The sequence below is a fragment of the Phocoena sinus genome, chromosome 2 (assembly GCF_008692025.1).
Source record: "Phocoena sinus isolate mPhoSin1 chromosome 2, mPhoSin1.pri, whole genome shotgun sequence".
Lineage (NCBI taxonomy): Eukaryota > Metazoa > Chordata > Mammalia > Artiodactyla > Phocoenidae > Phocoena > Phocoena sinus.
This window is the reverse complement of record NC_045764.1, coordinates 24,513,132-24,525,493: the sequence shown is the minus strand read 5'-3', so window position 1 is coordinate 24,525,493 and position 12,362 is coordinate 24,513,132. Positions and strand designations below refer to the sequence as shown.

At 42.5% G+C, this 12,362-nt stretch overlaps 1 pseudogene; it reads left to right on the top strand.

The window, feature by feature from the left end:
• Positions 1 to 8,704: 8,704 nt before the first annotated feature.
• On the top strand, positions 8,705 to 8,804 carry LOC116750077 (annotated as a pseudogene).
• The last annotated feature ends 3,558 nt before the right edge of the window (positions 8,805 to 12,362 follow it).

The window sequence follows — 12,362 nt, the reverse complement described above, 5'->3', positions numbered from 1 at the left end:
CGTGGGCCATGGCCGCTGGGCCTGCGCGTCCGGGGCCTGTGCTCCGCGACGGGAGAGGCCACAGCAGTGAAAGGCCCGCGTACCGCAAAAAAAAAAAAAAAAAAAAAAAAAAAGAACAGCTAAGGAACCCGACTGTATCCTTTCTGCTCACGTTAAGCCCCTGTATTTGGAACCACTCACACTAAACATGACAACAAGGAAGGAAGGGAAAGGGGGGCAACCCAGAGTTCCTTTTCCTCTCACGCTTCCTTACTCAGCTGTAAGCTAAGGGTAGAGAGTGTTAGTAGAATGTGCACACGTCGTAGGGGAGGAAAAACCGCCCTTCTTCCCTTCTAGCTTCTTTGGCTAGACCCACGATTAAATTGACATGAGACAAATCAACAGGAGAAAAACAACTTTAATTTTGTACATGCTGGAGCTCATAAAAATATGACACTCTCTGAAGTGACCAAAGCAGGCAGCTTTTATACCTTTTAGATAAGGAAACAATAAATCTGTGAAGAATTGACAAAACAAAGGGGTTTAGGCTTGGGCTGGCAAATTAGTGAAGAAGTAGCAAGGTTTGTTTACACAGCCTTCTCAGCCTTGAACTTCCTATGGCTGGCCATAAGGATGCCGTCCACCCTCCTGATGCCCTGAGGGTTCCTTCCTTCCTATGGGAGATTTATTTTCTGCTTCCAGGGGAATGGGGGAAGGTCAGAGTGTCCTTGTACCTGCCGTTTCTTAAGTAACTTTAATTTTAAGTAACCCATATGCCAAGGCGGCATCTTTGGGGGTGGTATATTTTGCTTCCCTTCAATATCAAGAAGTGACATAAAAACAGTTGAGTTAGTTTTTGCTAGTTTTGTGCTGAATGCCCTCCAGGTACACACCTGTAGTTTAACAAGTTGGGTTCATTAGTCACTGCCTGAGGAATCCCCGTGAAAATCACAGGCAGTCTTAGTAAGAGTGTGTTAGAACCCATTACAGGATGTGTGATCTGGTTGGGTGATTTGGGGGAGGGTTGTCAGAAAACAGGGCAAGACTCTGCGTGGCGACCTCAGTACATCTTATCTCTAGGAAGAGCAAAACTGAGTGAGGCCATAGCTGTAACTGGTTCACGCAGCAGTCACTCATTCAGCCACAGAGGGTGGTGTTGGGTACCTTGTGGGCTGCGCAGTGACCTGGTCAGAGAAGATGCTCTATGAGGTTGTTTATGTCCAACAACACACAGCTGAACTATAAGTGCTGGATCCATTTGTAGTAACATTGAGACCAAGCTTTGAAGTCACCAGTTCCCAGACATCAAGGGACGCCTTTTTCCTTTCTCATCCTCTCCCGTTAAGAAAAAAAAGACCCACGTGAACGGATAGGCTATTAAATCTGAATTGTGTGATCTTACTGCTTTTGCATGTGAATTAAATGCCCTGATATTTGCATTTAAAACTAGCACTGTACCAGACGAATGCTGAAACTCCTGCTCATTTAAATGTTTAAGGTTTTTAAATTTTAGATCAACATTAGATGGCAAATTAAAAACAAAAAGGCATGAGAAGTCAAGAGAGAGACTGTGGAGGAAAAGAAAAAGCTTTACATTTCAGTGCCTCTAATGACACTTTTTTCTGCTTTTTGAACAAGGGGCCCTGCGTTCTTATTTTGCCCTGGGTCCCGCACGTTGGGCAGCTGGCTCTCTCCCCAGTCCTTTATGTCTTTCAACCCTTGACAGTGCCCCCAAAGAGAAATGCTTAAATCTGATTTTCTTTTGTCCTTCAGAGATCACTAGAGGCTGCATGTTTCCCTAAGTCAGCATATGTTATAGGAGTTCAAATCCCTGCGGCTTCCTCTGAGGTGTGCACTTGGGTGGACAGAGCAGAGTCCACTGGCTTCCCCTGCTCTTTCCAGACCCTCGGACTGAAGTCCTTCTTTTCACGGGGTGGGAACAGGAGGTGTGGGGAGGCGACGGAAGGTGCGTTCCCCCCACCACAAGTGTTCCATCCTTGTGTCTGGGGAGAAGCGTGCCCTATCATTGCTGTGCTTTTCTGCTTGGGGATTTCTTTTTATTTCTCCTAAATCAAAGCTATCCAAGTTTCTACTCACTCTTCTGATCAATATCTTACTTACAAACAATTTTCGAGTCCTTATCCCCAGTTGCCCTAAAACTCCCTAGCTGCAGCCTCCTACTACATTTTTCTTTGATACAAATTTAGAGTGAATCTGAGTCTTTCCCTATCCCCTGCACAGAATATAGCCTTACAAAATAATTCAGAGAAAGGTCTTTGAGCGGAGAGTTAAAGTGACTTCATGCCACCCCAGATGAGACCAAACGGATAAACAGCCTTTGAAAGGTCCAGAGTTTATGGAGGAACGCTCCTTTTCTTTTTCTCAACAGAGCCATCTGCCCTGCTTACATGTAGATGTCTGAAGGCCTTTGCCCCACACACAAAGGGTCAACAGCAATGGGGGGAGACCTTGCCCAATGCTGTGCTCTTATCCCTGCAAATAGCTCTGACCTATCCTTATGGGTCACTATAATTAGCATGCGAGACAGCAGGCTCTTAATAAAAAGTCAGCAGCCTACTCATTGGGGTGAAGTGAACGAAGGAGGAAGTGGTACCCATCACCCACCCCTAAGCTCCATCCCATTCCTACGACATGATTCTCTCACCACCTGGACACCCTCTCCAGGTGGACCTGCCTGACAGGTCTATGGGACTTTTTTTTGGTACGCAGGCCTCCCACTGTTGTGGCCTCTCCCGTCGCGGAGCACAGACTCCGGACGCACAGGTTCAGCGGCCATGGCTCACAGGCCCAGCCGCTCCGCGGCATGTGGGATCTTCCCGGACCGGGGCACGAATCCGTGTCCCCTGCATCGGCAGGCGGACTCTCAACCACTGCGCCACCAGGGAAGCCCGGGACTTTTTTGTTTTAAGTGTAGTTGATTTACAATGTTGTCTTAGTTTCAGGTATACAGCAAAGTGATTCAGTTATATAATATATATATATATTCTTTTATATATATCTATAGTTATATAGTTATAAATACATATAGTCTTTCTCAGATTCTTTTCCCATATAGGTTATTACAAGATATTGAGTATAGTTCTCTGTGCTATACAGTAGGTCCTTGTAGATTATATGGGACTTTCTTGATTGCTACCCTTCAAAGTGGGGAGCCATGGGGTTTGTTGGGTCTCAATCAATTGTCATTGTGGGTGCCTACAGCAGCCCTCCACTCCCTACCCGTGACCAAGGCTTATGTCTCATACACATGTTCCACCCATTCCCCCACTCCCAGCCCTTTCCAGCCCTTTATCAGTCATCGAAAGATGGAACCGCCCTCACTCAACCATACCTCTGTTATTTCACAAGCCCCAGTTTTCTCCCCTCGGACGGAGCATTAGGTCTTATTGGCTCAACTACCTTCACTTAGCAGTCAGGCAGGACCCAGGATAACCCATCCCCAGCAGCTACTCCCGAGGCATCCCACATCTGAACCTTGATTTCCCCATCCAGACCGTGAACCCAGTGAACGCTCGGGCTCGGAGGGCTGCTGTGAGAAGTGACTGTAGAGCGGAGAGGGCTCGGGATCGCTTGTCAGTCAGCCTCACTGCTCAGGCAGCCCTACCTGGGATCAGGGCTTCCAGAACACACTAGCCCTGTGAGTATTTGTTTCACAATCAAGGAGGGGGTGCATAGACACCAAGTAATAGGTGAAGTCTTAGCTCGATCCTATTGGGACTGCATACTCAGAATTAATAGTGGAAAGAAATTATTTAGTAACACATACACTGCCCACCCTGGTTTTCTGACTTTCTCTGAAATCTGCTTGGGGCCCTACTTTTTCATTTTTATCTTAATTATTAAAAGACTATGTGTTTGCAGTAGAAACTTCAAACACACAGTATATACAGAAGTAACAAATAATTGTCTTCCTGTGCCCCGTTGCCTCACTGGCACACATTATTTGAACCTTTTCAGCATGCACACACACACTCATGAGAGAAAATACACACACCCACACTTAACACATCATTTTTAACAAAGCTCGTGCATGTATTGTACTGGCTCCTCCAATTGCTTTTTCAGGGAGAGGGGAGAACACTGAAGAATTAAAGGATGATCTTCTACATATCAAAATGCAGGTGTTGCTGGTATTGCTGGCATCCTCTAAGAGCCTAGAAGATGTTCTTAGGGGCAAATATTAGTATAACATCTCCCCACGATTGTCCCCATTTCCGCTAGTAACAATAACATGTAAGATATCCAGGAAGATCAAAATAATCATTGCTGATTTAAGGGCAAATAATTTTGGAGCCAGAGGAGATGAAGCAATGGAGCCGAAAGGGCTTGCATTATGGCTTCTGAAATTCGTCATCCAGAAAAAAAAAAAACCTAGACGATTTGACTAGGTTTTTTTTTGTTTTGACTCATTGCTTGAGCCATAGTGACACTTGCTACACATTCAGCCAGGGACCTTGTCCAGGGCCCTAGTCCTCAAGGAGAAATCCGGAAGGCACGAGGCTCAAAGCCCTGGATCCGTTCGCTGCTGGCCGTGCCACGAACCCCCTTTTCTGCCAGCTTTTCTCTGAGCAGAGCTGTGCCCGGCCAGCCCCCAGGGACTGAAACAGCATCTAACAAAAACAAATGCTTCCTTCTATTCCTTTAAACACCGCGGAAAGACTGGTATCATCAAAAATGAAAATGCTATTCTGAAGGGGAAGAACTTTTTATTTTTTTTGTTTGTTTGTTTTCTATTGAAGCAGAGTTGATTTACCATATTATGTTACCTTCAGGTGGACAGCATAGTGATTCAATATTCTTATAGATTAGACTCCACTTAAAATTATTGGCTATATTCCCTGTGCTGTAATCACATCCCTGTATCTTCTTTCTTTTTTTTCTTTTTTAACATCTTTACTGGAGTATAATTGCTTTACAATGGTGTGTTAGTTTCTGCTGTATAACAAAGTGAATCAGCTATACATATACATATATCCCCATATCTCCTCCCTCTTGCGTCTCCCTCCCACCTTCCCTATCCCACCCCTCTAGGTGGACACAGAGCACCGAGCTGATCTCCCTGTGCTATGTGGCTGCTTCCCACTATCTATTTTACATTTGGTAGTATATGTAAGTTCATGCCACTCTCTCACTTTGTCCCAGCTTACCCTTCCCCCTCCTGTGTCCTCAAGTCCATTCTCTACATCTGCGTCTTTATTCCTGTCCTGCCCCTAGGTTCTTCAGAACCAATTTTTTTTTTTTTTTAGACTCCATATATATGTGTTGGCATACGGTATTTGTTTTTCTCTTTCTGACTTACTTCACTCTGTATGACAGCCTCTAGGTCCATCCACCTCACTACAAATAACTCAATTTCGTTTCTTCTTATGGCTGAGTAATATTCCATTGTATATATGTGCCACATCTTCTTTATCCATTCATCTGTCAGTGGACACTTAGGTTGCCTCCATATCCTGGCTATTGTAAATAGTGCTGCAATGAACGTCATGGTACATGACTCTTTTTGAATTATGGTTTTCGCAGGGTATACGCCCAGTAGTGGGATTGCTGGGTCATATGGTAGTTCTAATTTTAGTTTTTTAAGGAACCTCCATACTGTTCTGCGTAGTGGTGAAAAATCCTTTTTAAAGGCCATTGAGTACAAATTGCCTGACTAGTTGCTAGTGAAGGGTTTCAGTTAATACCTAAATTTGCTCCAGCTTAGCTGGAGGCTCTCTCTGAAGCAAGACTTCTCATTGTTGGGCTGTTTGTTCAAACACAAGGCAAGCCAGGAGCAATTTATTAGTAAAATTCCATCTAATATGGTGACTACGCATTCTTGCTGGTGGGAATGAATTGGATTTGTCAGGGCTGGTATTTTGCCAGCACAAATCCCTGGGATCCCAGCTCCTCTTAGCATGGCTAACTTCGCATTGACTCATAGGCTCCGGAGTCAGATCTTTTTCTAGGAAAACCTTCTTTGACTCTGTTCTCTGTGGATTAATCAAGAATAAACATCCCTGTATCCCCAGGATTTCTCTGATCTATCAGACGCTCTTTGTGACCCTGGGGCTGGGAGGGCGGGTGATATTGGTATGAAGCATGGTATTTTTTTCTTGCTTATTTTTATATACAGGGAGCTAATTTCTCTTGAAAGGCAAGATTCTGATTCTGAAAGAGCTGTCTGCTGCATGTCCCCACAAAAACTATAATTATACTAAAATCTACTGCTGCCCACCTGCCCCCAGTTCTAAGAGGGCAGAGAGGGCTTCATCTTTCCCACAATGCTTTTCTTATCCCCGATGCGGAGCCCCTGACTGGCACATGGTGAGTGAATGAATGAATGAGTGAACAAATGATAGTTTCCTGGGCGTGATCATAGGCAGCGGAGGTAGATGGTGGAAGGAGGAATGCAACATGATTGGTTCTTCCAAATATAACATTTTTCTCTATTTCTTTTTTTTTATTGGAGTATAGTTGATTTAGAGTGTTGCATTAGTTTCAGGTATACAGCGAAGTGATTCAGATATAGATATCTCTCTATATATTTCTTTTTCAGATTCTTTTCCATTATAAGTTTTTACAAGGTATTGAGTATAGTTCCCTGTGCTATACAGTAGGTCCTTGTTGTTTACCTATTTTATATATAGTAGTGTGTATCTGTTAGTTCCATACTCCTAAGTTATTGCTCCCCCCTCCTTTCCCCTTTGGTAGCCATAAATTTGTTTTCTATGTCTGTGAGTCTGTTTCTATTCTGTAAATAAGTTCATTTGTATCATTTATTAGACTCCACATATAAGTGACATCATACGATACCAAATAAAACATGTTTTAAGTAATGTCTGTCCGTGCCAGGTTTGGGCTTCCTTGCTCCTAGTTGATCCTTTTTCTTGCCACAGCTTGTGGTGAGATTGGTCCTTGGAAACCATTTTTTCACCCCATTATTGTATATATGAGGAATCTGATGCCTAAAGAGGTAAAGTTACTTATTCAGGAGAACACGCTAGTCAGTTTTCATGATATTTTATGACATTATACATCTTTATAAGTTGGTTTTCTGTGAAAGCTCAAAGTTGTGCCGTAGACTGGAGATCTTCTGTCTTTAATAACCAGAACATTTGAATTATCAGAAAACAATGCTCCCTCCCTATGGTGGCTAGCAGAGGATTTATAGACTATGGATTCATCAACTCTGACACCAGGTGATTGAAAAACACACAATTATTTTATGCACTACTAAGAAGAAAACATACTGCAAACATAAAGTTTTTTTTACTACTTATAAGTTTCAGGTTATACTTATTGTAAGAGCTCTTTTAGATTTACTTATGCATCTAAAAATAATGTATTGGTCTTTGTTTATACCTTAAAAGGAAAATATAACTAAAATAAATTGGTTATGGAATTTCAAAAATGTCTTCTTATTCAGGAAACGTGCTTTTATATTACTTTTTAACTCGATCATTGATGGGCAGCTTTAGCTGTGACACTGTCATTTGTGCCATTAAAGGCATCCATGTTAAATTAACTATATTTCAATAAAATAAATTTTAAAAAATCAACTATACTTTAATAAAATAAATTTTTAAAAAATTTTAAAGCATCGATGATACAGTTTTCTCTAAACCAAAGAAGTCCTCCACAATGGTCTCAGATGTTCTTTCCAACCACTGCTTACCTTTCCATGAGTTTTGATGTGAGTGCTTTCTTGCTTGGCTGGTGTGATGGGAAGTCCTCTTGCAGGGTCTCAGAAAGAGCCCGCCTCTCTGAGTGCACGTGTCCTCCTGCAGATCCCGGCAAGCACTGGCTTGTTGCTTTGTGAGAACATGAGGAATTTCGGTCACTCCTTTAATGACAAATAATTGTTTTCCTAATACCAAATCTGTGCCGCCCGTCTCTGTTTGCCTGCCCTTCTTTGTACTCAGTAACTTTTTGCTTTAATGACAAATCATAGCATCATCTTCTTAGAGACTTTTTAAGCACCCATTAAACACATCTGGTTGCAGCAATTCATATAACACAATGGAAGTGCCGGATATATGAAGCGCTATGACCAATAGTGTGTAAAAGCAACGACAGCTTAATTGGGACTGCAACTTGGTCCGGCAATGACTGAACAATCGCAGTGATTGTAAGATGCATCCTGATTTCTGCTGCATTAAAATGGGCAGTGGTAGGGAGGGGGTCGGGGTGGGGGGGTGGAATGTGCACCTTAGAAATTATGAAACCCAGAAATCACTTCAGCCTGTGTCAGGGTTTTTCCCTGGGAAACTCACCGGGAAAACTCCAACTCATGAAGGTAGGATTTGACATTCCACTTACAATTAGCAAAGTGCTAAAACATCTGCCAAAGAGAAGGCAATCAAAGCAGTTTTTGTTGTTTTTTTTTTTTGCGATTCGCGGATCTCACTGTTGCGGCCGCTCCCGTTGCGGAGCACAGGCTCCGGACGTGCAGGCTCAGCGGCCATGGCTCACGAGCCCAGCCGCGCCGCGGCATGTGGGATCTTCCCGGACCGGGGCACGAACCCGTGTCCCCTGCATCGGCAGGCGGACTCTCAACCACTGCGCCACCAGGGAAGCCCCAAGGCAGTTTTTAAAAAGATGTTTGCAAGGCCATAACAGAATTTCTCAACACTGGCTGCACATTAGACTCGACGGAGGAATTTTAGAAGAAGAAGAGTTAAAAAAAAAATAGTACTAGCCCCAAACAAATTGAATCTCACACTAGCTTCGGCAGCACATATACTAAAACTGACACAGTACAAAGATTAGCACGGCCCCTGCCCAAGGATGATGGGCAAATTCATGAAGCATTCTATATTTTTAATAATTAAAAAAAAAAAATCAGAATCTCTAGGGGTGGGCCCAGGCATCAGGTCATTTTGAAGAGACCTCTAGGGAGTCCTAGTCTGCCATCCAGTTAGGGAACCACTGATAGGAAGATAAGAAATTTCCTGGATTTCCAAAAAGCCAAATTCCTAGTATGTCTCAGGCACAATTAAGAGCGATCCACCTTCCTTGGAAACATCTGGATATAGCAGCAGGCAGGTCTAGGGTTTACTTCATCTGGGCCTGCATGGTGTGGGCACTTTTTTCCCCTCCTCTTTCTTTCCTCTTTTTTTCCCCTCCCTCTTTTTAATGCCAGCTTGGCAATCTCGCAGCACAGATCTATTTCAGCACAATGACACACTGAGTTTTAAACCTTTCAAACTGTGTTATTCACAACCATGAATGTCCTATCATGAATAGAAAATAGACTTTCTGGGATTCTCTGAACTCAGACCCTTGACAGCGTGTCATTTCTGAGTCCTCCCTGGCCGTTCCCTCTGCTGGGCTGGTCACTTTCGCCCTTGACTTCCGTCTGCCCCACCTTGATGTCCACCCCTTTCCTCCGCTGGCTCCGAGGAGGGACAGGACATGAAGGGCAGCTCCTTGAGGCTCTTCAGGATTCCAGTGTCTCTTGTAGTTGAATCTCTTGATAGCTGCATACAATATATGGTGTAGATCAAAAAGGAGGGCACCAGTGTTCAAGGCCAGTGACAGCGGTGTACATTACCCCACACCGTGTACATATTGGCATGTGTCTAACAAGGGGTTTTGATTTTCCATCACAGAAGAAAAGATGTGCTTTCTAGAAAGATCCCACAGCCTCTTCATCTCCCTACCCCTTCATCTCTTGGATTTTTTTTTTTTGGTAGGTTTATTTTTTAAGCGTACAAACCCTGCATAATGAGGAAAGCGAAAACACTCTGATTGAGAGACTTTCGGCTAAAGAGGGGAGCTCTTGGGGGCATTGCTCAAACTTCATCCTCCGAATGCCATCAGTATATTTTCAAAGAAAACAGACCATAATGGGCTTTGTTTTTTCAACTTCCATTGAGATTTTTATGGAAGAGGTGCTCTGGGAGTCTCTGCATATTTTATTTAGATTTTGACAGTATAATTTAAATAATGATCTAGGGAGTTCCTTGGCAGTCCAGTGGTTAGGACTCAGTGCTTTCACTGCCAGGGCCCGGGGTTCGATCCCTGGTGGGGGAACTAAGACCCCACAAGCTGCATGGCACTGCCAAAAAAATCTTTTTTAATTAAAAAAAAATAAAAAAGAATGATCTATTGAAGAGAATTAAATCATCATGGCACTTGAAGGTGATCCATTCTGCATCTCTTCTTGAGATCCTCGGTCAGTGGTGAGTTTCTTTTTCTCTTAACAGATGTAGGACACCTTTTTCTTTGTGTTAAGTTTTTCATAAGACGAATAAACTAGACATGGTAAGACGTATCACAATCAGAAAAAGAGAAAACTCTATCACCTGAAATCTCTTCTCTCTACTCTTCTTCACACTTGGATGAATTTTCTTAACAACCCATGGCTTTCAGGACAGACTAGAGTTCATGTGAGTGACACATAGTGAGATATATTTTGCGATGACTTCTTGACAATCTGTACAGTTATACATAATGTACTTTAAGTTTAAAAAAGTCACGTTAGAATAGATATGTTGCTACCACTTCTTGTATGAGATTGAGAGCAACGCTTACCCTCTTTAGGCTGCAGTGTCCTCGTTTATAAAAAGAGATATTTATAGTATCTACTTCATGGGGTTTTGTGAAGATTACAATGAATATAAAATAGGGAGCTAATTGCTGGGCATTCGGTTCAGCTAGGCAAGGAACGGTAGTTAGATGTTGTCATTATTACTTTTGTTATTATCAGCCAAGCTCTTTCTCTATCTCCATCCCTTTTTCTCCTCACATGCTGTAGGTAAAAAGAAAGTACAAAGAGTAGATTTTTTCAGAATGAAATCCTGCCGTTGCGGCAACATGGATAGGCCTAGAGGGTATTATGCTTAGTGAAATAAGTCAGGCAGAGAAAGACAATTACCCTACCATATCACTTATGTGTGAATCTAAAAATAAAACAAACAAATGTGTGTAGCAAAAGAGAAACAGACTTGCAGATCTAGAGAACAAACCAGTGGTTTCCAGTGGGGAGAGGAAAGGGTGGAGGGGCAAGATAGGGGTAAGGGATTAAGAGGTACAAACTATTATGTATAAAATAGATAAGTAACAGGATATAACGTACAACCCAGGGAATTATAGCCATTACAAACAGATTATAATGGAGCATAATCTGTACAGATACTGAATCACTAGGCTATATACCTGCAACTAATATAATATTGTAAATCATCTGTATTTCAATTAAAGAAAGAAATTAATTTTAAAAAGAGTAGATTTTTCCATAACCGAAACTTTACCTACTCATCCTTTGGATGGGATCCTCAACAGAGAGACAGAATTCACAGACCACAGTTAACCTGTCTTTGAATCTGAATCTTTTACTGCCTACAAATCGTCTGATTTGAGACAGTGCACCAAAGGATTTGAAGGCTTTTGAGGGTTCCCTTCTGGCGAGCTCACTAGAGTCCTCACCCAAATCTTCACTCAGAATTCCCTAACAGTAATTCACTCTGTGTTCACATAGCAATTTGTAGTTTTCAAGCATTGTTACTTTACATGTCAACTTTAGAACATTCCAACAATATCTCACTAATATATTAATAAGTAAATTAATTAGCATATCATTAATACTGTTTGTCATGGAAGAAAGTTAAGAAACCAAGAATTTAGGTGACCTGACCATGGACCCTCAGTTACTGTGAGATTTGTGGAACTAATTGTATATCCCATGTTTTCTCCAACACATACTGTTATTCCCAGCAGTGAGTTCAAAATGACTTTATTAATCTCAACCAGGCAGACACTCGGCTAAGCATCCCTAGATTATCTTTTTAATCTTAAAGTTATTGAGCATTGCTATGGGGACACGGCCGCCTTGCAATATCCTTTCGCTGCAGGGCATAGCCCATAACATAAAATCCGCAAAGCATTCCGATGCCTGATGTGGACATTTGGTTGAAACCTCTTCCCACTTACACCTGTAGATATTCACCTGACGATGAATAGCAAAATGGACTTGCTTTTTTGTTTTGCCTCTTCTTTTCCTACTTGACATTTCTTGAAACTGACAAAAAGCCAGGGGTAACAAAAGGCAAGAGGAGAAAGTATGGAATGTGTAGATAAGGAGCAGAGTGAAAAAGAGACCTGGTTAATTCACTCAAAGGGTCATAACTCCCTCCCCACTGAGGTCTTCGATTTGATGTCGAGCCAGCTCTAGGGTCTCCTGAACAGTTGATGGTGTGCCAGCCTTCAGGGTAGAACACCCCTTCTCTGGAGAAAATCATCGCGGTTGTCAGTGGCCTGATGGGTCCACCCATGATGACATCTGTGCTCCTATTTATAACTCAAGGGTATACCCTCCTTTTCCATCTGAGCTGTTAGCTTTTTAAAATACTTAAAAACCAATCAGCAACTAAATTGCA